Here is a 27,351-nt window from a genome sequence, read left to right on the forward strand (position 1 = left end):
CTAGAGGAACCAAGTGGGTACTAATCCTAGCCCAACTGGTCTGGAGATGGCTCAGCCACAGGAAACCACATCATTCATTTCAGGGCAGAAGGAAGGATGCAGTGGAAATAGAGTTCCCCCACCCAGGCCTTGGAGCAGCTCGGGTAGAGAAACCGTATGGTTGAACAATTACACGCTCAAGTCCTGGAGGGCCCGGCAACATCCGAAGAGCCAGCAGGCTGATTTGTAGACATACGTTAATACCTCCAGTGAACTGCCAGCTCTGTTGGAGCGGTAGCAGGGAGTATTTGGTCAGAGACTGAAATCAGCACGTAAATCAACACAGCTTTCGAGGCTTTGCTAGCACAAAGCAACACAGGATAGATTAAGTGCCCAGTGATCTGCCAGTGTAGGACAGGGTCGTAAATACAACAAGATACAGATCCGCTAAGATCGTTTTTAGGGAAAGTTAAAATGGGAGCACAAATCCTCACAAGGCTATGAAAATTCCTTCTAGAAGGCCAGAGAGAGGTTCTGGACTTGTGGCCACCGAAATGGAAGAGTTAGGATACTCAAAGCCTTCTCCCAAAAAAGGGAACTCATTTTAGAGATTAGCTACTTCATTAGGCACAATTCACTTTACAGCAGCCACGTTGATCATTTTAATAGATCAAACGTGGTTACCTCAAGTTTTGTTTTGCTAAGTGAATACAGCCTAAATAGAGAAATTTGGTTAAGTAGCCAGTCTGCAGTGGGCACTTAGCCATATTTTCTCATTTCAAGTATATATAGGGGACCCTAACAAGTCACTTACTCCATGTAATCAGCTCACGGCTCTGCTTTTCAAATAAGGGGAAATCATCTTTCCTTGCTCTAGCAATCAAGCTTGTGGAATTTGGCAATAGATACATTGTGTATAACAATATGTAGACCTTAACGGCCCTGGGAAGTTTATAGGCAGTTTGGGAACATTTCTTCCATTATTTCTAAATCACCCAGATTTATAATTGCAATCTCCATCATAAGCATTTGATGCAATAAGCAATTCTAAAGTGCTTCATAGTCTCCTAATGGCTTCAGTTTTTCCTTAATTCTAAGAGAAGATTGATTTTACAGTATCCTGGCTAGTGGAAGGCTACTTTATTAGATTAACTTCCATACAGCTGCATTCAGTTACTATTTACTTTCTGCTCCTTTCTTCTAGCCTAGAACTAAGCTGAAATTCGAATGCCCTGGTGATTGTTAAATGCTAGCCACAAATGAACTTTAATCCTGCTGGTTTTATAGAAGACCTACTTTTGGAATCTTATTTTCAAAATGTCAAGGCTAGAAGTTTTGTCTACAAATAGTTTTGAAGATTGGCATATTCAAAATATCCCTAAATTTAAATTCAGCATAAATGTATCTGATCATACACAATTGAGAGGTGTTATGGTAGGTGCTGGGACATACATGGTATCTCTTCACCCACCTCCATTCTAAAAGATACCCAGAACTACCCCGTGGACAGAGAGTGGAATATTAGGGTTATATAAAGACAGAAGAAAAAGTGAAGAAGAGGGAGCAATTTGCTCATTTTGAATGAGAAGCAATGTCAAGGTGTCAGCATAGCAATTCCGATGGCAAGGATAGTACATTCAGGTGTTGACAACTTCCCAGATATCTCAGGATCCCTTTGAAATCTAACACTGAGCCTTAACCTAAAATAGGACTTCAATCCCTGTTCATATTTAAAGCTTAGAACTAGTTGTCCTTCTAAGCTCTCTCAATGGTTTAATTGGCAAAAGTGGCAATTCACCAACTGGGCTTACTGGAAATACTTCATAGAAACAGAGTCATATTCAATTAGAGACACATGTTAAATATTTAATATGCATCCAGCACTGGCAGGATCCTGTTTCTACTCTCAAGCTTATAGTATCATTTGGGAATTTAAAAATATATACGTTTTTAAAGCCCAGAGTAAACTAAGCAACTGGAAAAAACTGAAAAGCTATTGCAGGCTTGCATTATCAGAAAGACACCCCCCTGTGGATTAGAGCCTCTTAAATTCACCCAAAAAGATACATTTTGGCACCTAAAATGCAAAGGTATGGTGATTCCAACCATCTCAGGGCCAAGCCATGGAGGTTTCGATTTCACAAAGCTGGTAACCATGAGTAACTGGGCTCCTGTCAGTCTTGCTAATCTACAGGACCAACCCCAGCAGCATCAGCTCCACAGGGGAGCCTTTTAGAAATGCCTGTTGGAAAATCTCATACCCCAGCCCAGTCCCACTAAAATCAAAATCTTTATTTTCACAAGATCCCAGGTGATTTCTATTCACATTTTTAGGAAACGTGTACAGCCAAGCTTCTATGATTCATTTCTGTGAAATCTAGGTAATTTCTTTTCGAAGTATATACTTGACTGCTGTCTTGTCAATGAAAACTAGCCCTTCTCTGCAATATTTAAGATGAATAAAAGATAGATTAAACAGATTTTAAAACAGATTTCCCACCCCCGTTTTCCAGAGTATTCTAGCCACATGCCCATAGCAGCTGTGTTTACCTCTGTGATTAGACAGTACAATAAATGCACCTAGTGATAAATGAAATTGAATTAAATGCCTGATTGCATACACATGTTAAAACAGTTGGTTATTTCACCAAAACAATGGGAAATGTCTGTCATGCAAAAAATGCAAAGTAGGGCCAAGTAGACATACTGTAACAGTGAATAATTCTTTAATGTATTTATAGAGGAGTTATGGATTTCCAAGTTTGCCCTTTAACGTGAAGTCACCTTTCAATGGAAACATTGCTGTCTAATTCCAAGTGCTTGGTTCGCTCAGACCTATGGACTCTTCAGCCTCACACATTTATGAAGAAACTGGATGTTAGAAGAAAGGGACAGGGGAAGTTACTAGTCACCAAGGATATCTCCATCTCGAATCTATGATACTGGACTTTGGCAGCTGATTGAGGGGGAATTGGACCTCTTTGGATGTGGCCCTTATAACTATCCTCAGACAGCTGTTTATAGTGCCTGAAAAATAGCAACTGCTCCAAGAACACAGGTTGTGAAAGTGAACAAGTGATACAAAGCACAGCAAAAAACCTTCCATGAATGGTAGAGATTTAGACATGGAGAGGAAGGCTAGATTTGTCCCCACATAGGACACGCCCCTTGTTGAGGGGGAGAAAAAAAAAAGATCTCCGAGCACAGGTCAAAAAAAAAAAAGAAAAAAAAACCTTTCTATTCCTTCCAATTCTTCTGTCCCCTTCTGGAAAATTCTTTCAAGAATTTGAAGGGAGTCCCTGTCTTTAAAGGGAGAAATTAGGAAAAACAGCCTGTAACAGAGGGAACAGCAGGGACTTTGAAGCCAAGCAAATCAGAGTTTAGATGTAATTGCCTGAAGTGTGTTTTCAATCCAAATTGCATAGATGAGTGAAGGAGCAGCTGCACAAGGATGAGGGAGGGGAGTGCTGGAAGGAAGTGCTAGGAAATAAAGGGGAAGGATACCAAATTAGGGCATCATGGACTTTAATATTGCTGGAATTATTTCTCCCCTAATCCTTATTGTTTTATCCCTCAATACAAACGTTATCGATTATGTGCTCCTTGTAGAAGAGTAAACTGTCCCCAAAGCATGTAATATTGAATGTGAGAATTCCTGGTCATCCCACTTCCAAGGATAACCATTATTGACCATATTGTGTATATTCTATTTTTTCTGTTCTATAGGTTTTTTTTTTATATATAATACATAATACTTCATATATGTGTACATTGGGTGTACGTAAGATAGTCATTGTGGTAGGCTGAATAATGGCACCCAAAGTAAACCTTCTAATCCCTGGAACATGTACTGCCTTCCATGGCAAAAGAGGGCATTGCAGAGGTGATTGAAAATCTCAAAAATGGGAGATTGCCCTGGATTATGTGGAAAGGCCTTAAAGGCAATCACAAGCATCCTTAGAAGACAGGCAGGAGATTTGACACACATGGAGAAGGCAATGTGACCACGGAGAAAGCTTGGAGGGGACCACCATCACCGGAAGCTGCAAGGGAGGAACAGATTCTCCTCCGTAGCTGCCAGAGGGAATGTGGCCTGTTGATACTTAATTTCAGTTTAACTGTCATATTGTTAGTAGAGGCAGGCTTTTGAGAGTTAAACGCATTGGGACTGAATCTAGAACACCGTAGACAATGAGATGGGTGTGCCTAATACTCATGTTTTTTTTCTGAGCTACATTTACATTCTCCAAGCTAGCCTACCTTGGTTCAATCTCTGGGTCCACCATTTTCTAGAATATTTAACCTATTTTTAAAACAATTCCTCACAGTAAAATGTACTACATCTTGATCTGTCCTAGTTAGCACAATTTTATGTGGAAACTCATACAATGATTTTTAGGAGTTTTTTTTTTTTACTATGAATATTTGAAAAAACAATTAGAACTACCCTGTGATCCATCAATTTCACTTTTACCTATAGGATACAAAATACAGATTCAAAGGGGTACATGCATCCCAAGGTTTATAGCAGCATTATTAATAGCCACAATATGGAGAAAGCCCAAATGTCCATTGACTGATGAATGGATAAAGATGTGGGGCGTGTATGTGTGTGCACGTGCGGGCATGTATATATAAGAAAGTGATAAAATGGAGTATTAGCCAAAGAATGAAATCTTCCCATTTGCCATGACATAAATGGAGCTAGAGTGTGTTATGTGAAGTGAAATAAGAAATACCATATGATAGCATATGTGGAAGTTAAACAGATGAATATAGGGGAAGGGGAGAGAAGAGAGACTCAGAACTATAAAGTTTGACAGAGGGAGGTAGGTTGGAGATGGGCTAGATGGGTACTAAGGGCACTTGTGATAAGCACTGGGTGTTAAGTCCTGAGTCACTGAGTTCTACTCTTGAAAACAATGTTGTACTGCATGTTAACTGGAATTTAATAAAACTTTTTTCCTTATTTTTGTCTGGAAAAGTAATTCTGTTTTTAATATTTTTGAAAAGCTGGTTTGGGCTAAAGAGAATACAGCTAGGTAAAATCCTAACTTATGCTTCTAAGACCCAGAAGCACAGAATTTGCAAAGTCTTAAGGAAATCATTCGGGTCTAGGCGAACTGCCTCCCCCACATAAGAAAAGGACCAGTTACTGCCTATGGTGAGTAATACATATGCATCTTCTAAAATCCCCCTAAAGGAATTTTGTCAAACTGAGAAGTTAGAAAATTTCCTTTGGCAAGAGTCTCTCCACATCTTCATCTGGGCTACCTCTCCCAGTCCTAGCAGACATGGATTATTTGTAAAGACAAAGGGTCCAATTCATGGAACTTTGTTTGAACTTTGGGGGAGGGGGTACTGAGCCTAGCTACTAGTATTTTCTTTTGGCTTTTTCTTTCATAGTTTTGGGCAAGTTAGACTGAGAATCATAATCAAGACAACAGGCCAGTTTCTTAATCTAATCAAAATAAGCCTTTTGAGCATTTACTATTTATGAAGCACAAGGAGAAGCATATGAAGTAGTTGAAGATACAGGCTTTACACTGAAGGTGCCTCAAGTTAAACAGAAAAGCTGTTAGAGGAGGGCTCTGGGGGCTTGTTTCGTCATGCTAGAAATGAAACTTCAAATGAAAGGCTGAAGGGTAGTGACATTCCAGATGTGATGACACAGTGAAGGACAGCACCCTAGGTGATACAAATGGAGTGGATGGAGTAGGAGCATGCTTTGGTCATGTTTGGGGAAAGGGGCAGACTCCTCTGAGCAGAAGAGGGGGGAAAAGGAAAGAGCTGTAGAGGGACTTGGATGCCCGACAAAGGAGTTTGGACAGCATTCTTGAGATTTTGTGGCCTATTGAAGCATTCTGGATCAGTAAAGCTATGTGACAGAAAAGCACTTTGGGAGGATTAGTTTGGATAGTAAGGCACAGAACAGAATGGAGGTGGCAAACTGGAAGTTAGGAAGTTATTACGGCCACGTGGACATAATGAAGGCTAAAGGAGAGAAATGAAACCCAGAAGAAATTGGGGGGGGGTGGGTAGGAGGGAGAGTGGTAGGGCTCAGTGAGTAACTATGTAGGGGAGAAAGAAAAATAAGCCGTTTTAACCCTGGGTGGTTGGATTTCTCCAAAGAAAATGAGTATAGGGAAAAGAGACAGACACACACAGACACACACAGACACACACAGACACACACAGACACACACAGACACACACAGACACACACAGACACACACAGACACACACAGACACACACAGACACACAATATGTTTCAAGAAAGTTGGCATCCACACAGGAATGTCCAGTAGCCATTTTCCCATATGGGACTGAAAGGAGTAAGAAACCCAGAGCTGGAAATGAAGGCTTGAAACTCATCAGGACATAGGTGATATACCTTGCGCCATGAAAACAATCAGCATCTTTGGGACAGAACACAGCTTACAGGGATAGCATTTGAATAATGCAATCTCGGATAATAATACCCTATCTGGATAGTCTGTAGGCTTTCAGGAAATAGAACTTGAAGGAGTGGTCTTTGGTCATTTTGTAACTATATCTCTGCATTATATACCCTGAATTTAACCAATGGTCCTTAAGACGGTTGAATTAGGGACTTTGTACTCAATAGTTCTGCTCTGGATTTTCTTCATCATGTTGACTATCTCCTGACCTCTCCACCAGATAATGAAGTCATTGTGTATTTTGTGTAGCTTATGCAACTTGAGAGATCAACTGAAGTTGACCTTTCCTTTTCCAACTGCACAATTAGAAGATGCCAGCTAATACAGTCACCAAATATTTACTAAGCAACCTACTATGTGAAAGACCCCCATTAGGAGCTGAACAAAGCTCTTATTTATATTCTCCCTTTTAATGCAAAAGGTAAGCATTACAAGTGTTTAAGTAAATCAAACGCAGGCTGGAAAAAGTCTTAAACCTAACATATGGAGTTAATGGTGCCAAGTTGCTTGTTTTTATAAGCACAAGAGCTTTTTAAAGCTGAGCACTCTGGCTACGCCCATTAGGTTCCACAGTCCCCACAGACTTTGTTGTATGACATCTGGTACTTTACTGCCTTAGAGGCTAAAGAGAAATACCATGCGTGCCATTTGCTTTGTCTCAGTGTTTCTAAAAGGTTCCTTTCCTCTTGATCTTTGTTAGTGGTAATATTCCAGGGTTTTAGACACTGAAGGTCTGGTGTTAATAGATTTTAAGTACTCCTGTCCATTCCTCAAAAAGGGAATATACAACTACAACCTGAACATTAGCTTTACTTTCATGAAACTTTTAAAGAATGGTATCTCCATATAACTGAATTGTTGGCCAAAATACATGCATTTTGGCTACAGAGGAAGACACAGTCAATATCAAGACACTGAGCGAGTCAGGTGCAGATGAACTAAAGAGGCTGAGGCGAACACTACGGCAAACCCAGTAGGTTACTTTCACAAAAAGTCCATTATCAAGGGCCAAAGGCTCACAGTACAGGAAAGTGAGATTTTGCAAACATTTAAATTTCATACATCTTACTAGCTGTTGAGGAGGGCTTAGCACTGAGAGGTACTTTCTTTATAGAGGCTTCACAAAGTTTTGTGGTCTTCACTGCCTAGGACCGACACTGGCAGGCACCTTAACCTTATTTGATAAGCATTGCCTATAGTTCACAAACACTAGTCTACAGAGAAAATGCACCAGAGTCCCTCGGTTGTCATTTTTAAGACATTCCTGGGCTGTTTCTGGATATTCTGGTTCTATCTATACCTTTGGGGTATGTATAAGGCATATCTGTGTTTGTAAAATCTGCAGGTAATTCTGATGAGCTTTGATTCCACTCATTTCCTTCTAAATTAGCGTTCTATGACTGGAAGATTCTGTGAAAAGCAAGCTGTAACCCAGGCTGAGTGTACATTTTCCATATGTTAAGTATAGGCATCAATGCACTCATCTCAAGTGAAAAAATGATGGTCCTTTTCTAGTGGGACAGAATGGAGTTACAACTTATGAACTTGTAAATCTTGGTGTGTAACTATAGCAAATGTAAGAAGTGCAGGAGAAACGTCCTGTTCTAAGATTACCTTGAAGAATTTGACATTTCTCTATTTCTTCATCATGTTAGAAGAAGAGATTGGGAATAAAATGTTATACCCATGGCACGTAAATCAACAGAACCAAGACTTCTTTCCTAGTCCAGTTCTTCTAAAATATGCCATTAGGAGAGAAATTTAAGTCTTACATTAGTAGCATTTTAAAAAGAATGGGAGAAGATAATCAGCCCTCTCAAAACTACTACTGCTATCTTCACCTTACCTCCTAAAAATAACCTAGAAAAAGAGCCCTATGATGCAAAAGCATATTTAAAACCTGACTGTAGAGCTTTAATATATCATGCACATTCTTGTAGGTCCACATGTGCCCATAACTCATTTAATAGCTTCGTAGTATTCCATAGACCCATCTTGATTTGTGATTTTTCCAGTCATTCCCCTACTGGACTTTCAGTTCTTAGTTTTTTTTAAAAAAAAAAATCACTATCAGTGCCATAATAAACATTGCAACACATGCTAATTTTGGACAGATGTTCTCTATGAATGGGATTGACCTGTGCAAGGGTATGAGGATCTTAACTCTTAGATTCTGCTACATTGCTTTCCAAGGAGTTCGTAGCAATTTCACACTTCCATCAGCACTGTAGGAGTTCATTTCTCCCAAGCCTCACCAACATTGGTGAAACTTCAAAGGATTTAAAATGCTCAATCTGTTGTGTGAAAAAATGGCATTTCATTGCTTTAATTTGCAATTCTGTGTATGAAACACACCTTTTTGTGTATGTTGGCTCTTTGCATGTCCTTTTCTGTGAATGGCCCTCTAGGATAAAATATTCTTCTGCACACCATGTACAAAGGAAATTCCACATAGATTAAAGATCGAAACACAGCAAAGTAAGAAAAAAATGCCAGAATATTCATATCAGTGAGAAGAGATGCTTGACAGTTTAAACAAGATAAACCTAAATGCCACAAAAGAATTAATGGTTACAAATTCAAACCTACCTTAAGATTGTTTAGTCTTTTGCCTTACAGGAAAAAAAGGAAATGATTGCATCATATAACTTTTTTTTTTTTTTTTTTTTTTTACACTAAGTGATTAACATTCCTGATATAGGATTCTCTCAAAAACAAATACAGGCAAAAGGAAAAAATAAAAGGCAGTGATTTTTTTCCCCACCCTGACTCAGTCTGAGGATTCTAGTGTTTAAAATATAGGCAGAGTACATGTTTACATCAGATTGTTGAATAGGAGGTGGGTCTCCTATATGAGGTGCCCCCTCCTCCCATCTGTTCTCTGCCTACAGAGCCTCTTGGCACTTGGGTCTAATTTCCTCAGGTGGTGTGTGGTCTTTGGTAAGCTTCATACACCTACTAATCACATTGTGAGTTTCTTTTTGACATTTCCCTCCAGCCTTCCCTTTCAACTCTGCAGCCAACTCCCAGCAGTCCCACGGTCTCTTCAAGTCCATAATGAATATTCAGAAAATTCTGTACACGGAACAGCCCCACTGAGCACCATTCACAATTTCAGGTATACCCTACAATGGAAGGATCACATCCAGTTTTATAGTTTAGAAATTGAGTTTAGGAAAGGCACTTGGGGCACCTGGGTGGCTTAGTCGGTTAAGCATCCAACTTCAGCTCAGGATATGTTCTTGCAGTTGGTAATTTCGGGCCCCACATCGGGCTGTGCTGACAACTCAGAGGCTGGAGCCTGCCTTGGATTCTGGGTGTCCCTCTCTGCCCCTTCCCCCTCTCAAAAATAAACATTAAAAAAAGAAAAGCACTTGCGTTGCTTTTATATACAAGATTTAAAGCACTTCCTTATATTCCAGTGTAGATGTGGAACACCTGAGAGTTCGCAAGTACTTTGTAAGGCCTAAGGTATTAGACAGCAGTCTTTGGACCAGAATCTTCTTTAAATCTACAGTTAAAGATAATCTGATCAGCGGGAGCATCAGAGACCCCTTGCTCCTTATCCCTTACTTGGAGACAGCGCATCTCTTACCAACTACCTTCTGCTATAAAGCTACTTCAGTAAATCAACATCATTCAAAGCCCTGCCTTGAATAACATCCTCAAAAAGACCTTTCTGCCTTATTAGTTCCCACCTCCCCTGAATAGGTAGTACCCTAATATTTCTTTATATCACAGTTGTAATTAAGGTCTGCCACCTCAAGTGGAGTATAAACACAATGAAAGGACCACATTTTTTTGTGGGATGCTAGGCTCATAGCAGATAATCAACAGACATACATTGAATAAGTGAAAGTCACAGTATCTTAGATCATGCCTCTTTGTTCACTCGTACATGGTCTAGCTATTTTACGGGCTTCACAAGAATTGGGCCTTCGCCCACCTTATTCCTAGGCCTATGGATTCCTAACATCTGGAACAACTTGGGACATATAGGAGCTCATTGAGAATTTGATAAATATAGGTTCCAGTATTATGCTTTTGTTGGCAGACTTGAAAGTGGTGATCTCAAAATTCCATCCTTTTTCAGAACTCCATGAATGGGCATGCTTACAATAGTTTCTACATATGGTACTCTCCCCTTATCCATGTTTTCAGTTACCTGCAACCAACTGGTCTGGAAGCAGATAATCCTGACAAATCCTCAAAAAGGTCAGTAGTGTTCATAGTGACTTCACAATGCCCAGGGTCATTGACCCCACTTCAAGTTATCTCAGAGGTAGTTGGTCTCCTGTCACAAGAAGGGTGATTACAATACAGTGTTTAAAGAGGGACTGCATTCATCTTTTATTACAGTGTATGTATTACAATTCAGTTTATTTTCCGCTTCCTATTGTACTTAATTTGGAAGCTTACCTTTATCATAGGTATTTATGTACAGGAAAATAGGTCTAGTATATGAAGGGTTCAGTACGATCTGCAGTTTCAGGGCTCCAATGAAGGTCTTGGAACATACTTCCACAGACAAGGTAGGTTACTGTGCTCAACTTAGCTACATGTCTTTAATACCACTACATTATAAAACATACACAGAAGTTAAAGGATGAGAAAGTGTTGATAGGTGTTAGACCATTTTTTTCTGTATGACAATTTGTTACCCAGAGTTACACTGCAATCAGTCACAACGTTAGCTGCAAAGCTAATGTTTCCAATGTTCTTTAAGAAAACGCCTGGGTTTTAAAAGGCAGAAATCCCTTTAATCAAGGTTCTAGAATGCAGGAGTGAGAGAGGCAAAGAAAAATGATTTGCCAGGATTGAAAAGTAGTTTTTATTCAGACGTTCTTTTTCTTCTAGTTTTCAGGTTGAGATTACTGGCAAGGGAGAGAATCAAACATCCATAAATCAGAGGAGGTCTACTCACAGCATGAGAAGCACAAAGTACTGAAAAGTCAAGTATGAATTAAGGATGAGGAATTTTGTCTGACAGTGGCATAGAAAAATTTATGCAAACTTTCTTCTCAATCCATGTCCTACAGTGACAAGATGAAATAGCCCCCAATCTTCTTTGGCAAATCAGAAGACATTCAACCTAGACTAGGTTCCAGTTATGATCATGGCAGCTTTAAAGAGAAACTGATGGCTAAGAAGACTACTAGCAAGTATTTTTCCTGAGTTTCTCAAGATATGAATGGGCTAGCTCAGTCTGGGGAAAATACATATAAGGAATAGACCTAAAAAGCATAATGGATTTTCCCTCCAGTCATTTCAAATGGGTTTTTCCTGACCCATTATGTTACCTTCTAAATGAAAACCTAAACACAAATTGAATCAGTGTGGTATGGAGACCACCAAATTTCTATTTGAAAGTCTACTTAAACACACGTACGATGCTGGTTGTTTCCGACATTATTCTAAACTGCAAAGTCTCAAGTCCTGCTCCTGTGTTTTCCAGTTTCCCTGGTGTCTGTGACACTCAGCAAGACAGCCGCTTTGGCCATTTAATGCTTCAAAACCCAACCATCTCATTTTTGCTCAGAACTTAAAAAATGAGCATGTCCGTTTTTCTTTTCAGTCATTAGTTTGGCACTGAGTGCTGTGTTAAGTGACTGACTTCTGGTTTTTATTTGTAATGCTTCTGGAACTGTCTTGGCATAACAAGCTGAAATCCTTGCTATATTGTTGCGGGATGGGGAGATTTACACATGTTAAAGATTAGTTTTTTGCTGAATGTAAGTTGTTCGTACTTCATATAGAATTCATAAATATAGGAAGAAAAAAGTCACCTGTAACACTGTTACTTGGGTCATAACAATCACTTAATATTTTAGGGCATTTCCCCCCAGTTAACCAGATAAGAAATCCTCAACTTGACCTGTTAGAACAGTTCTATATCCTGTTTTCTCACCATTTCAAATTGTATCTTGAACCCTTATAATAGGCGCATTCCATAATATGTACTGTAAGTAACCCTTTTCATATTGTTGAAAATAGATGTAGCTTCCTAGGTTTTGATGAAATTGGTGATAAACCTCTTTCCATACACTCTAAGTATTTGCTCACATTTCAGGTTATTCCCTTAGGAAAGCTTGTTAGAAAGGACACTACAGAGGATATATTAATGTTGAAAATAGCTTATGTTTATGTGTTAGGCTCGGTCCTAAACACTCCACATATAAATTTAATGTTAGTTCAGTCTTACAGATGAGGAAAATGAGGCACAGAGATTAGGTAACTCTCTAAGGTTACACAGTAAGTGGAAAAGCTGGGATGCTTAACCCCAGGCTAAGGATTGAGCTGGTGGCTCCTAAGCTTTATGCTGTATACTCTAGTCACTTAAATAGGATCTGAGCAGATCCTTGGACTTGGAAGGAATAGACCATTTAACTGAATCTCTGCATGTTACAGAAAGGCCCAGAAAAATTAAGTGACCAAGTAAGATAGCTAATAGATCTAGAATTTACATGTCAACTCCTCATACTGTAGTCCAGAACATGCTATTCTAAGCATGGTCCATCAACCACAGCATGGGCCCCACCTGGGAGCTTGTTAGGAATGCAGAATCTCAGGCCTTACCCCAGTCTTTCTGAAGCCAAGTCTGCATGTTAACAAGATCCCCTGGGGATTCGTCTGCTCAAGGTTTGAGAAGCTCTGGCAATACACTGTAAACTTGATGAATTCTTGGTATTTCAGTGGAAAAACTGCATGTAAACCGCTAGTATTTCCACAGCAAGAAAAAAAAGTTCAGTTAAAGCTTATACTAGGTTGAACCATATGAAATTATCTCAGATAGACGGATATTGGTACCTTCGTGTGGTTCAACTTCAGTGGGTAGAAAAGTAACAATAAAACTTACAGGTATTGGCAGTTTGTGTAGAGATCGAACTTAACAGGTTCTTCATTCCCAAAGAATAGGTTACTCGGGAAGAAAAAAAAGTGACAATTACAGTGCAAAGTGAGAAGTACTACTGAAGAGCATTCAGAGACCTCTGGAAAAAGTTAAGGGATATTCTGGAAAATACACACCAGGGAAGAAAACAATTACTTGCCTCTATTAAAGGCAAAAAAAAAAAAAAAAAAAAAGCAGGTACACAAGCCTTAGTCAAAGGTTTAAACGGGCACCACTGTAAGCTTCTCAGCCTAATTAAAACCAATTGGTTAAGAATATAAGGTGCTCCACAAAGTTTGAGAGATACCAATTACCATTTGAAAAACTAAGGACTATGTTATCCTTCATAGTGATAGCAGGTAAGGAGAGTTTACACGTCTTACCACTTAGGGTGCATGATTGTCATGGGCCCCACTTTTGTTTTTATTTTTTGAAGTTAACCGGTATTTTTAGGTGGGGCAAAATGAACTGATTTCCATTGTACTATGAGAATAATATTAGGAGTAATACTTAACGATGCAATGCATTTACCAGAATCTGAATAACCTATAAATAAGTGGCATGTGTTAAATATAAAAGCCTTTAAGTATTTTCAAGTCATTCTTTTTATTTATAGCAATCTTACTGTTACAGAAATGAGACTGGGCCATTATATTGGTTTTGTATCTTTACACTGGTTTAGAAATACTTGCGGGGGGGGGGGGGATTTGGTTGAATTGGTAATTCCATTTTAGCATTTAACTTTTTTTCCCCCTCATAAAGAGGCCTTTTCTAGAAAGAACCAACCTACCAGTTGCTGGGCCCATGGTACGCTATTCATCCTGTAGTTAGATGTTCTATAGAGAAGTTTCATTAAAGGACAAAAACAAATGCTTTTTCACATACACACACGCACGCAACAAAGGCCAAGATGATGGCAAGTCATTTGGCGGGTCAAGTTTTCTAGAGAAACCATTTTCACAGCTGGAAAGTAATTCTCCAACTTTGGGACCTTCTTACCATTTCTCAGTTGGTCCTCATCTCCTCCTTCCACAACTCCTTAGCTCAAGTCAGACTTTGACAGATACAAATCTTCAGAGAGACCAATTTCCTCACAATTTCTAGCTAGACATTCAGATTTTACTAAAACTTGAATACTGCCATGCAAAGCATGCTGAACTCCACTTAAGAAATGCTGTAAATTTGACTGTTGGTGGGAATGCAAATTGGTGCAGCCGCTCTGGAAAGCAGTGTGGAGGTTCCTCAGAAAATTAAAAATAGACCTACCCTATGACCCAGCAATAGCACTGCTAGCAATTTATCCAAGGGATACAGGAGTACTGATGCATAGGGCCACTTGTACCCCAATGTTCATAGCAGCACTCTCAACAATAGCCAAATTATGGAAAGAGCCTAAATGTCCATCAACTGATGAATGGATAAAGAAATTGTGGTTTATATACACAATGGAATTCTACGTGGCAATGAGAAAAAATGAAATATGGCCTTTTGTAGCAACGTGGATGGAACTGGAGAGTGTGATGCTAAGTGAAATAAGCCATACAGAGAAAGACAGATACCATATGGTTTCACTCTTATGTGGATCCTGAGAAACTTAACAGGAACCCATGGGGGAGGAGAAGGAAAAAAAAAAAAAAAAAAAAAAAAGAGGTTAGAGTGGGAGAGAGCCAAAGCATAAGAGACTGTTAAAAACTGAGAACAAACTGAGGGTTGATGGGGGGTGGGAGGGAGGGGAGGGTGGGTGATGGGTATTGAGGAGGGCACCTTTTGGGATGAGCACTGGGTGTTGTATGGAAACCAATTTGACAATAAATTTCATATATTAAAAAAAAGAAATGCTGTAGATTTGAGGACACTTTGAACCACATGGCACTCTATTTGATCAATTCTGTCTGTTCAAATTTTCATTGTTAGATTAACAAAAAAGTTTTTTTTTAGTGTTTATTCACTTTTGAGAGAGAGACACAGAGACACAGAGACACAGAGACACAGAGACACAGAGACACAGAGACACAGAGACACAGAGACACAGAGACACAGAGACACAGAGACACAGAGACACAGAGACACAGAGACACAGAGACACAGAGACACAGAGACACAGAGACACAGAGACACAGAGACACAGAGACACAGCATGAGCAGGAAAGGGGCAGAGAGAGAGGGAGACACAAAGTCTGAAGCAGGCTCCAGGCTCTGAGCTGTCAGCACAGAGCCCAATGCAGGGCTCGAACTCATGAACTGCGAGATCATGACCTGAGCCCAAGTCAGGCGCTCAACGGACTGAGCCACCCAGGCACCCCAATTGTTAGACTTAAAGGAAGCCTACCTGTATTCTCCAGGGTCATTTGGTTTTTGTGGTGCTTAGAATTTATATAGAGATCTGAACGGGGTAACAGTATAGGAACTGCAAACTTACATTCTTACTGCAGTTAGACAGAGGAGCTAGAAGGAAATACATGGACCATAAAATCGGAGATAAATTGGAAGGCCTTTGGTTCACAAACATTATTCAAAGACTCAAGAGGTTAAACTCAACATGAATTGAGGACTTAGAAGTCCTGTGTAATTTTGAAGGAGTTCACAGGTTTTCCTTCGAGAATAAAATGACAAAGTCAAGGATTACTTCTCTAAATTTGGTAAAATGGCAATGGCTAACAAGAGTTGACCAGCTGGTGCCCATTCTGGCAACTATACAGGAAATAGCAGCTTGGCCTCCGATCTCCCGAAAATTCAATGCTGTTCAAAACAAATTTTAAGAGGCTGAGAAGCAAAATATCTGTGACCGAAATTGGGTAACCATTTGAGTGATACCTGAAATGCATGGAACAGGGAGACAATGACAGGAGAGTGGGGAATATCCCACAAAGGTACATAGAAGTGGCAGCTCTCCAGATCCCCACATTCCCCCCCACCGTAGCCCTGAGGGGGCAAATGGTTTCTATTTCTCACTACTGTCTTTATCATTATGAAATCTGGTCTGGCAGAACTGCCTGCAAATGTCAGCAGTTGAATTCCTAAATTTATTGGTTTCCTTCCTTGCCTGCCTTCCCCAATCCTTTCCTACCCCCTTCCGTTCACCTAAACTTCTACTGAACATGCCAAATACTATTTAGAGACTAGTAGAATACAAAGGAAATCTAGCACCTTATTTTCAACTTGCTTGTACAACAATTTTCCTCCTTGAAAAAGAAAGATAGGACACCCACCAAAAGCTACTAATACCCAGCAGTCTGTTGGTGATTGCACTCAAGGACAGATCAAGTACTATGGGATCACTGAGGGGGAGCAATCACAGCTGATTGGTGGGATCAAGGAACCCCTGTCTGAGGAGTAGTGTTTGAACTGGCTCATGAAAGGCAGGCAGGCTCCAGAGGGAGGGAAAAGGAGGGATTACCCAGAATTGTGTGTCACAGAGACCAGGGCACAGAGGGAGAGGTGGAAGGGATTGTGAAAGGTTTTACAGTATAAAGAAAAAGGAAAGGGGCGCCTGGGTGGCGCAGTCGGTTAAGCGTCCGACTTCAGCCAGGTCACGATCTCGCGGTCCGTGAGTTTGAGCCCCGCGTCAGGCTCTGGGCTGATGGCTCGGAGCCTGGAGCCTGTTTCCGATTCTGTGTCTCCCCCTCTCTCTGCCCCTCCCCCGTTCATGATCTGTCTCTCTGTCCCAAAAATAAATAAACGTTGAAAAAAAAAAAATTAAAAAAAAAAAAAGAAAAAGGAAAGAGTTATTTGAAAGGGAGGGGCAGGGGAAAAAAAAAAAAAAGAGTAACTACTACCATCAGTAGCTCAGTTACAGCCATGCCCACTTGGTGCTTGTTTTCCACTGGGGTTCTCAAACATTACGCTTACAATATGTTAAAGCCCATATTGCTAGATCCACCCCAGAAGTTTTTTTTGTTTTTGTTTTTGTTTTAATGTGGGGCAGATTCTGAAGCAGACTCCAGGCTCTGCTCGGTCAGCACAGAGCCTGAAGCAGAGCTTGAACCCATGAGCTGTGAGATCATGACCTGAGCGGAAGTCAGAAGCTTAACTGACTGAGCCACCCAGGTGCCCCCACCCCAGGAGTTTACTCACGGGGAGTTGGGGGAGGGGATTAGTGGATGACATGAAAATCTGCATTTCTAAGAAGTTCCCAGGTGATACTGATGCTGCTTGTCTGAGGACCAATGTCGAAGGATATAGGACAAGCAGGCTATTTGCCATTTCTATTTGCTATTTCCTCTGCCTGGAAATTTCGATCCTCAGATATTCACATGGCTCCTGGGCTCCTTTTATTCTTTTCTCCTGACATTCTTTATCTCTGATCTACACTTTATCTTCATAATCTTTAACACTATGGTTTAATTTTTTGTCATCCAATTAGAATGTAAACCCAGGAGGGATTTATTCACTAGTGCCTAAAGCAGTGGTGTCATTCCCAGCACCTAAATTTGTGTTCTTAGGTTTTAAGATAGTACTGGGCACATATAGGCAGATAGTGTTGACTAGTATCAAACAAAACCCCTAGGAATAAATTTAGTCCAGGAGGTAAAACACCTGTCCTCTAAAAACTAACACTGAAGAAATAAAGACATATTCCATGCTCATGAATTGGAAAAATGTTGTTAAAGTGTCCATACTACTCAAAGCAATCTATGGATTCAGTGCAATCCTATCAACTTTTTTTTTTTTTTTTTTTTTTTTTAACAGAGCTAGAATACTAGAGTTTATATGGAACCACAGAAGACCCAAATAGCCAAAGCAATCTTGGGCAGGGAAGGGGGAAAGGGACACAAAACTGGAGATATCACAAGATCAGATTTCAAGATCTACTACAAAACTATAGTAGTCAAAAGCGTACAGTACTAGGGCAAAAATGGACAAGAGCAACACAACAGTAGAGAACGCAGAAATAAACCCACACTTACGTGGTCTACAGACAAAGGAGGAAAGAATATACAATGGGAAAAAGATGGTCTCTTCAGCAAATGGTGCTGGGAAATCTGGTCAGCTATTTAACAAAGAAATAAACGGACCACTTCCACACACACACCCTCAAAAAATAGATTGAGGGCCTAAATGTGAGACCTGAAAACCATAAAAAAATCTTAGAAGAAAACCTAGGCAGTAATTTCTTTGATGTCAGCCTTAGCAGTATTTTTCTAGATCAGTCTCCTTAGACAAGGGAAACAAGAGCAAAAACTATTAGGACTACACCAAAATGAAATGCTTAGCACAGCAAAGGAAACCATCAAGATGAGAAGGCAACCTACTGAACGGGGGAAGAAACTTGCATGTGATCTCTCCCCATTATGTATTTTAGATAGTAACCCATTGAGAATACAACTCCACAGAATCCCAGGATAATCTGGGTCATCTTTAGAGATAAAGAAAAAGGAAATAGAGGGTTATTTGAAGGGGAGGAGCAGAAAAAAAAAAGGTACTGGTACTATCAACAGCTCAGTTGCAACCATGCCCACTTGGTGCTGGTATTATCCCAGAATAATCTGATTAAAAATAGGCAGAGAACGTAGATATACAGTTCTCCAAAGATGACCTATAGGTAGCCAACAGACACATCAGACACTCAACATGACTAATCAGGGAAATGCAGATCAAAAGTCACATTGAGAGCTCACCCCACACTTATCAGGATGGCTAAAAATCAAAAGGATGTAACAAGTGTTGATGTGAATGTGGAGAAAAGGGAACCCTCATGTGCTATCGGTGGGAATGTACACTGGAACAGCTATGCACCATAGTTTTCAGAAACTATGGAGGGTTCTCAGAAAATAGAAATACCGTATGACCCAGTAATTCTTCTAGAGATCTACTTAAAGAAAAGGAATATACTAAAGAGATAGATGTACCCCTGTACATATTACAACATTCACAATAGACCAGATAAGGAAACAACCCCATTGTGCATTAATAGATGAAGATGTGTGTACACACATACACACACACACACACAAGAATACTTGTCAAAAGAATGGAGGAAATCCTGCCATTCACAACAACATGGATGGCCCTAAAGGTTATTATGCTAAGTGAAAGAAGTTAGAGGAAAAAAAAAAAACTCATTTCACTTATGCGTTGGAATCTAAAAAACAACAGAAACAGATTCAGATACCGAGGACACACTGATGATGGCCAGAGGGGAGAGGGGTGGGGGATGGGCATGATGAGTGAAAGGGCAAGGCTTCTGGAGGCTTCTGGTATGGAATAAAGAAGTCACTGGGATGACGCGCACAGCATAGGGAAATAGTTCATGATATTTTAACAGCATTGTACAGCGACAGATGGTAGCTGCACTTGCTCTGAAGAGCAGAGCTTAAGGTGTCAACTTGCCAAATCACGATGTTGTACACCTGAAGTTAATGGCACTGTCAACTATACTTTGAAAAAAGTGTTGACTGAATAACAGAAATGGTCTTGAAAGAGGTGGGACAAGGACCTATGTGGTTTGAGTTAGAGAGGATGGGAGCTGAGAGAACTCAGGCTGTACACCACATCACCTCCATCTCATCAGCAATGCTATGCATCTTTGCTTTTATTAGCAAAAGATTTGGGGTCTGGGATGGGAGGAAGTGAGGTGGAATAAGGGCTTGAATTAACCGGGGAGGTTTTACAAGAACGATTATGAAGGCAAATTAAGTTCTGAGGGGATGAACACCCTCATTTTAGGCAAAGGAAGCCAGGCAGGCTGTATTTCTCTCTGAAACACAGTAGTTTTTCCATCCAATGGTCTATTAAGATGATTTTCTACTTGTCATTTGCAGTCATTCCCCTTTTACTGACACACAGAGACCTGAAAATTCACACGGGGGAGTCCAGTTCCCCGTGTCCTGCTTTTCTGTCCTGTAAGTCAAGGGCATAGAATAAATTTTTTTCAGCAAGTTTCTTACTCCAAACATCTTGCTACACAGACTTGTCCCAAATGCCTCTAAACTTCCATATGTTTAGTAATTTTGATGCCAAGTAAATTGCAATCACATCATCCACACGTACCTTCCATGGAAAAAAGGACTGATATGGTGAGGGTCTTATTACAGCCTATCATACTACAAACTGTGTCTTCATTACATTCACAAAAATCTCAAGTGGGAACTTAGACATTTAGAGGATTCATGAATTAGATAAGAAAATCTAGAAGGTAGATAGGGGATGTGAAAACATGGCAAATGAGGTCACAAGTACAAGTGGTCACAGGTGAAGTACAAAAATAAGCATCTGCTGAGGAAACTTCTATGGTACCACATTCTATCATTTAGCAGTTGGCAATAGAAGGCTGAAGTGCCTTCTATAAAAATACAAAAGCCACCTGGGTGGCTCAGTTGCTTAAGCATCTCAGTTTCACTCAAGTCATGATATCGCAGTTTTGAGAGTTTGAGCCCCACGTTGGGCTCTGTGCTTATAGCGCAGAGCCTGCTTAGGATTCTCTCCTCCCTGTCCTTCTCCCACTCACGCAGTCTGGGTCTTTAGAAAGATAAACTTGAAACAAACAAAAACAAAATACAATGTGTATGTTAAAGGTCCAGAAAGAGTAGGAAGAGGGTGGTCCACCTGATAGTCACATTTTCATGATCCATTCGCATCATTGGACTAAAATCTCAGCCCTCAAAAAACAGACCCTGCTGCTCACTCTACTTTGAATACTTCTAACCCTCCTTGGGGATAAGGAATAAGGCATCATTGGTATCGCTGGTACTTGCTAAGCATAGTGGGAGGAGGAAGGCTGGAAGGACTGAAACGATGCAAGAGGACCTCCAATCCTTAGGTAACTGACAGGAAGAGGGAGAAAGGAGCCCCATTGTTTGGCTAAGATGACAGACATTCTCACAGATCTTTCAGTCCCAAGAAGATGAATCAATTTTATAACTGGTTACCTACATGAGAGCCTTTCCAACTAGTATTAGACAATTTACTTAATACCCTAGGTTATATCCCAAAGTACTTCATTTTGTAAAATGTTAACAGAGGACACTGGGTAAAGGGTGTATGGGAATGCTCTGCACTATAAAATTTAAATTTAAAAAACAAAATCTTTCATCAGGTCATTTAAATCTCTATAGGACCAGGACTTTAAAAAAAAAAAAAAAAAAGGAAAGAAGCCAGCTAACCCTGTGTAGAGGAGACCCAACTCCATTTCTTATGTATAGTGTTTCTTTTCTCATTCCTACCACCTGACATAAAACATGGACATACTCCCCTACCTTTAGTAAAAGCAGGAACAAAACCCGTTCCACTAGTTCTCAGCTCTCTACTCCCACTTCCCACTTCATGGATATGCTTCTTGAAATTACAGTCTACACTCCCTGATTTTCTCACATACCATTTGTTCCTCAACTTATGCTCTGGATTTCCCTCACCATTCATTCCACCAAGAGCACCTCTAAGGAGAACACGATTTGAGGTCTTTAATGGCCAAGCCAATGGATACCACTTTGCTGTATTTAATGTGACTGGCCTCACATTTCTAGAGTATTTCCCTGGGTTTCTTTATTGGCCTATTTTGTTTCTCTGACTGGCTGTCCCACCCCTCAACCCCACTATCCGGTTCCACCTTGGTTTTGGCACTTTGTTCTTCATGTAATGAGTGCTTCCTAGATGTCCCATTATACACTTGTGGTTAAGAAATTATATTTATACATAAGTTACTGGCATATATTCCACAGCCTAGAGAGCTCTTGAGCTTCAGAGCCATCTATTCAGTTGGGCACTTTATAGTTACCTCAAACTACAGAGCTGAAGTACTTACCTTCTCTGCAAAGAGCTCAGTTCTGTTACTCAATCCTAAAGGATCATTCTACACTATTTCTGCTTATCTCCTTTAGTTACCCAATTGTGAAAACTATGTAATTATTTAATTGGTTCCCTCCTTTCCTTTTGATTATTACTGCCAGAAGCCAGGCTCTGCCACGTATTGCTGTGGTCACTATGATATCCATTGTTTTGGCTCCAAATCTTTAGCTTTCAAGTCTTCCCTTCTCAATGATGGCAGAGGGAGCTTTCTTCAGGAGGAAGAAAAAAAGTCCTGTAAGTTTCCTTTGTAAAATTCTTTTTTTTTTTTTATTTTTTTTTCAGTGTTTATTTTTGGGACAGAGAGAGACAGAGCATGAACGGGGGAGGGGCAGAGAGAGAGGGAGACACAAAATCGGAAACAGGCTCCAGGCTCTGAGCCATCAGCTCAGAGCCTGACGCGGGGCTCGAACTCACGGACTGCGAGATCGTGACCTGGCTGAAGTCGGACGCTTAACCGATTGCGCCACCCAGGCGCCCCTCCTTTGTAAAATTCTTGATTAGCACCCTGTCATCTTTGGGAGAAACCAGAACTCCATATTACGGGACATAAAGGGTTTCATGACCTTGAAGGCTTACCTCACCTCTCCTCACTCCCAGAGGAATGGCGTTTTGGTCATACTTAATTACTCTGATTTTCTAGACTTGGACTGAATGCTCACCTGTAGTTCTTTGCACAGGAAATATATTCTCAGTGCCTCGAAAGCCTTAACCTAATTTCTATTTGTTCTTTATGACTGAGAGGAGAGCCAGGTCCTTGGACTCCCAATCATTCAAAAGAAATGTAAAATATCTTGCATATTTAATAATTCACTTTGATTCCAGATTCTTATCTTTTAACAACTCCTCTCACAGCCAAAGAGCCTTTTTGACTTTCTCCACTCTTTGTCCTAGATTAAGTGACCCTCTCCTGTACTTGGGCAGCACAGAGTTTTGTCTGTGGGCACAGTGATGCCAGAGTTGAATTGTTTACTTGCCCAAGTTACTCATTACGTCGTCCACATGAACTGCTCTTTTATCTGTAGTCCCAGATGAGCAGAGGGCCAGATACACTACAAATATTTATTGAAATGAAATGAAATCCTCCCTCATTAAGCACTTCTCGGCCTTGCCAAATCCCTTTACTTCATCCTCAATAACCCTAGGGAATAGGGAAGACTAAGATTTCTGGATTCACAAACTGTTTAACAGTTAGGAATGCTACAAGTCCCGCCCAGCTCTGCAAATCTTATTTTGAAGCTGGGCTTCTTCACATATTCAGTAAGGGGACTGAGCTCTTATTTTGTGGTCTCTTTCAGTTCTGACACAGACTTCAAAACCATTTACAGAATAAAAATGCACATTTTGAATCCACGTGAAGTACAGAATTATAGAAGCCCATCTGGATACACTACTTTAGAAGAACCAAGTAGAAGGGAAAATGGGTTGGTAGTTATTAAATACCAGGGTGACCATGGAGAGATGCTGATTTCCTAGTGTGTTCTCCCCAACACCCCCCTTCTCCATCTCCAGCCATTATTTCATAGTCTTCTATGAAGCCAAAGCCCTCTAATCAACTGTGGCCAGTAGGGAGGGATATTAAGGACTGTGGTCTTAAAGGAGAGTGACCAACCCTTTCTATGGGCCTGCTGGCTGGACTGCAAGAGCTAGAAGATTCACTGAATCACACTTGGGAGTGTTGAGCATGGCAGAGAGACAGGACAGAGAGCCTAGTTCTCTGGTACCACCAATTATACCCACATGAATTTCTACAGAAGAACTTTCTTGTTTAAACCATCGAGATTTGGGGTTATAGAAAAAGAAACCTACAACTCAACAGTATCCTCAGTAACATTTTATGATTTTCAAAGTACATGGAGAAAAACAGTAATTTTGCTGAAGACAGCCACTTAGAAGTTTGCTTGAACTTTTAGTAAAATCATTTATGAAATTTACTACCCAGAACTACCTGAAAACTTCATAGTTTACATTCTACTTTATCCTAAGAAACTGATGCCCAGAGGCAAATTGGGCAGGGATGTTTGGCAATGCAAATTCTAATCCTATAAACCAGTTATCTGAGTGCTCATAATGAACATAACAAGTCACAAGACATTTTCTGATCAGCAGTTCCATTTACACAGGCAAAAAATTTAATGCTTTATGTAGCTTTTACAATATAGACTGAAGTTCTGAAATAGTAACCTCCTTCCTTGCTTTTCAGGGAGTGGAAGTGATTATGCTTAATGGTATTACCCAGAATGTATCTGGGTGCCATACAATAAAGGCTCCATTATCAGATTGGGCTCCAAGGAGAAAGTGGTCCAGAAGCACATAAAACACTTCTCTTTCTACTAGCTCAGTGACAGAGGGAATGCAGATCCCAGACAGGCAGTACTCCATGGGGAGCTCAGGTCAGAGGAAGAGAGACCTGCAGCATTGCAAGCAAAGCAAGAGGCCTCAACACACAGAAGAGACTGCAGGGAATAAAGCTTTGGGTATAAACAGCTGATAACCAGCACCTACAAGTTGCACTTTGATCTAATGCAGAAGGAAAACTAGTTATTCTCCCGTTTATAAGGGCCAAGAACTCAAAGGAACTTCCAGAGAATACTGAAGACCTATTTTATTGGCCACATGCTGACTTGTGAATAGGTTCAAAACCAGCCTTAAAACCCACTGTACATCCTTAATTCCTAATGCCCCAAATCTGTATCACACACATTTCAATCTATCATTCATGATCTGAGATGGCTCATTCTTGCTTTAGGCCCGCATGATGAATGGAGCCTACCTGTTTTAAGGATGAAGCAATGCTGAAGCTATTTCTCTGACCTGATATACAGGAGTCTCGAGGCTGAGGAAGAGGGAAATCAAGACAAGAGGACCAGAGTCCGACACAGAGGCCTTGAAGGCCAGGCAAAGGATTCTAGATTTGATGTAGTTGGCAACAGGGAGCCACAGTAGATCTTGGACCAAGAGAGGAACACAGTCTTATTTTAGGAAGATCACCAGTGTGATAATGGACTAGATGAAGGTAGATCAGGAGAAAACTACCTTAATCTAGGCTGAGATAAGGAAATCCTGAACACAACTGGTAGCTGTTGCAAAGGAGAGGCAAGGACAAGTAGGATACTTTTTATAGGAATAGAAGGAGCTAAATTTGCTCTCTGAATAGTTGAAGACGTGAAGTAAAGCTCATTAAAAAGGCAAATATAGTGAATAAGAAGGCTGAACCCATGATTTACCATCCAAATAAGGACCCTGCTCAGACTGAAATGGGGCATTGCCAATTACCAGGCCTGAACAGCAGATTGCCAGTCTTGGGCAAATCATGATTTCTGACCATCCTACCTGAAAAGAGCTTTAACTGCCAACATAGAGGAGGACTCAGATTCACACAATTTCATCTCCAACTCTAGCCCCAAGTTTCTGGAAGTTAAGGACATTAAAATGAAGCCACCATCCAGGGATAAGAATAAAAAGCTGCTGTTGAGACACATAGGGGAATAACCAGAGAGGTAAGGTGGAAAATACAAGGCCTCTGAAATTCAATCTATGCTACTGAGTCACTGGATTTCTCAGTTATCTTTTCAATAGGTCACATCCCAATTGGGAGCCTCCTTGCTTATAGCATTTCAAGGACCAAATGGCTTTAAAACAACCACTACCACCCCTTTATTTCCTTCAAGTCTTCAATCTCCAGATCCTATGTCCATGAAGGACTAGTGAAGTCGACAAGTTACTAGGGTGGGGGGTGGCAGTGGGGACAACAGGGTTGGGGCTGGGTGTGTGGGTATAGCATGGACCCTAAGCAGAATGCACCAGCTGGCTAGTGGGCTGGAACCAGTCCTGCACACATGTACCTATGGTCATGGGAAAGATACTTAGTCCTTGAAGCTGCTCCCCAAGAGGGGAAATAACCACACAGAGACAGGGGTCTTCAAAACGGGCAGGGCAGAATGAGGAAGGAGTGTATGAGGTCTTGGCAGGCAGATCAATACCAGTGGGTTCAAGATTTTGGCAGCAGGACATATGCTCTCTCCTCCCCAGCTGAGCTATAGCAGGGCTGGGGGACCAGAAATAGGCAAGGCCTGGAAGAGATTTCTATTCCTCCCTTCTCGGTTCAGAGATTACTTCAATACTTATAGTCTGATCATCCCATACAACATTTATTCATTGTCTACTAAGGTGGTGTGTGGGGCTACTTTCTTTACTAAACTGAAGACCATCAGCATGGACTCTGTTGGTCACGGTTCTTGGCACAGGGTATTACTTGAATGAAGGCACACATCCATGGCTACTTTCTGTGCTTTGAAGTGACCTTCATCTTCCATTTCCTATCCCTTATTAGAAAAGCAGGTAGACACCAGTGACTCCTCACCCTACATAAGAACCACAACTAAACCTTCAGTTTTATCTACATAATCCACACCTTATCCTGAAACTAGCAGTTCCCCAAACAAGGTTAAACCTTCAGTTTTCCTTAAGAGCAGTTCTTTCCCTCTCCCTCCCCCCCTCCCCCGTATCTGGACAGGGGATAGTGTGAAATAGAGCTTGTCAGGTCACACCCAGCTGGGTTAGAATCAGATCTCTGCTCGTATAGTGACTTTGGGTTAGTTAGCTCTGAACTTGGGTTTTACCCAGTCTGTACCTCATTTAGCTTATCTGGAAAACAGGGATACCCAGAATTACATGAGGTTGTTCAGAGATTTTTAAGACAGTTGATATCAAGTATTGGGAAGTATTAGCTACTTTATCACCCTGTTAACTTAGTGTCAAGAACCATACAATAACCTCCTATTGCATTCAATCCTCACAATTTGAGGAAGGTTCTCGGATTATCTCCATTATCCCAGATAAGGAAATGGAGGGTCAGAGAGGTTAAGGAGATTGCCCCCAGGTAACAGAGCTACTAACAGTGGCAAAGCAGAAATGGAAACCCAGACAGTTGAACTTCTGGACTTTCAAACGTTATGCTCACTAACTGGCACGAAGAAGATACTGTAGTTCTTAAAATCATACCCACTTTGATTTTACACCATTTCCAGAATTTGTTTCATGGCCTTAGAGTATACACACACATGCGCACAGATTTCAGGTGATGCAGAAGATCCTTGTTTTTTTGCTTCAGATATAATCACAGAACCATTAAGTCTGCTTCCAGGAATTCATGGCAAGGAAAAAAAAAGATTAGTGTTGCTTGTGTAGGAATCCCACTGACTGGTGTTAAACACAGAAATGTTGGACTATGGATTTGT

The 27,351-nt window shown here is 40.6% G+C and overlaps 1 protein-coding gene and 1 long non-coding RNA gene across 2 annotated transcripts in view; one reads left to right on the forward strand and one right to left on the reverse strand.

The window, feature by feature from the left end:
- CPA6 (carboxypeptidase A6) overlaps positions 1–27,351 on the reverse strand; it is a 320,090-nt gene that overhangs the window by 289,761 nt on the left and 2,978 nt on the right. The window lies entirely within an intron of this gene.
- LOC122495467 lies at positions 10,702–12,172 on the forward strand. The gene is made up of 2 exons (XR_006300469.1): positions 10,702–10,801; positions 11,299–12,172. It is a non-coding gene; the product is annotated as an uncharacterized LOC122495467 (long non-coding RNA).

Source organism: Prionailurus bengalensis, chromosome F2 (genome assembly GCF_016509475.1).
Source record: "Prionailurus bengalensis isolate Pbe53 chromosome F2, Fcat_Pben_1.1_paternal_pri, whole genome shotgun sequence".
Lineage (NCBI taxonomy): Eukaryota > Metazoa > Chordata > Mammalia > Carnivora > Felidae > Prionailurus > Prionailurus bengalensis.